Raw genomic sequence first — 723 nt, 5'->3', positions numbered from 1 at the left:
CCAGCTAATTTTTTGTAGTTTTAGTAGAGACAGGGTTTCACCATGTTGACCAGGATGGTCTCGATCTCTTGACCTCGTGATCCACCCGCCTCGGCCTCCCAAAGTGCTGGGATTACAGGTTTGAGCCACCGCGCCCGGCCCGAATTTGTTTATTAAAGATCTAACCAGGGCCCAGCACCTTTCATATGGTATCTCATTTAGTCTTCTCCTTGGCCCAAATATGGTTGGAAAATGAAGGCTCAGAGAGGCAAAATAGCTTGCTCCGGGTTGTAGAAGTTTAAGAAGCGCTGCAGGGGCTCATTCTGACTCTGGAATGGACCCTCGTTCCGCTTTTAAAGAGAAGGAGCCAGCCCGAACCAGGCAGTCCCTGCCCAGCCCCCACAGGCCCACCGAGACCCTCCCTTACCAGAGGACTGCGAGGAAATTTCCCAGAAAGTCCAGTGGCCATTCTAGGGGAAGGGGCGAGCCATTTGTCACAGCAGACAACGCTCCCACTCGCTGCTACAGCTAACACGGCTATTCAGAGACCTCAGGCTTGAAACAGGCCAGGGAGGAAGGGCAGCTTAGTCCGGCTTTACTTTGTGAACAGGAGAGTGACAGCCATTGAAATACAAACCGAGAGTTCAGAGAGCGTTGGAAGGGGAAACATTTGCGCTTCATCACTCGACCCAGAAACTCTGGCAGAGTTCTAATCTATGCCTGTTAAGGACTCACTGCTGTGAC

This window comes from Cebus imitator, unplaced genomic scaffold (genome assembly GCF_001604975.1).
Source record: "Cebus imitator isolate Cc_AM_T3 unplaced genomic scaffold, Cebus_imitator-1.0 Scaffold1, whole genome shotgun sequence".
NCBI lineage: Eukaryota > Metazoa > Chordata > Mammalia > Primates > Cebidae > Cebus > Cebus imitator.
The sequence above is the reverse complement of the archived record's forward strand: the minus strand, read 5'-3'. Positions refer to the sequence as shown.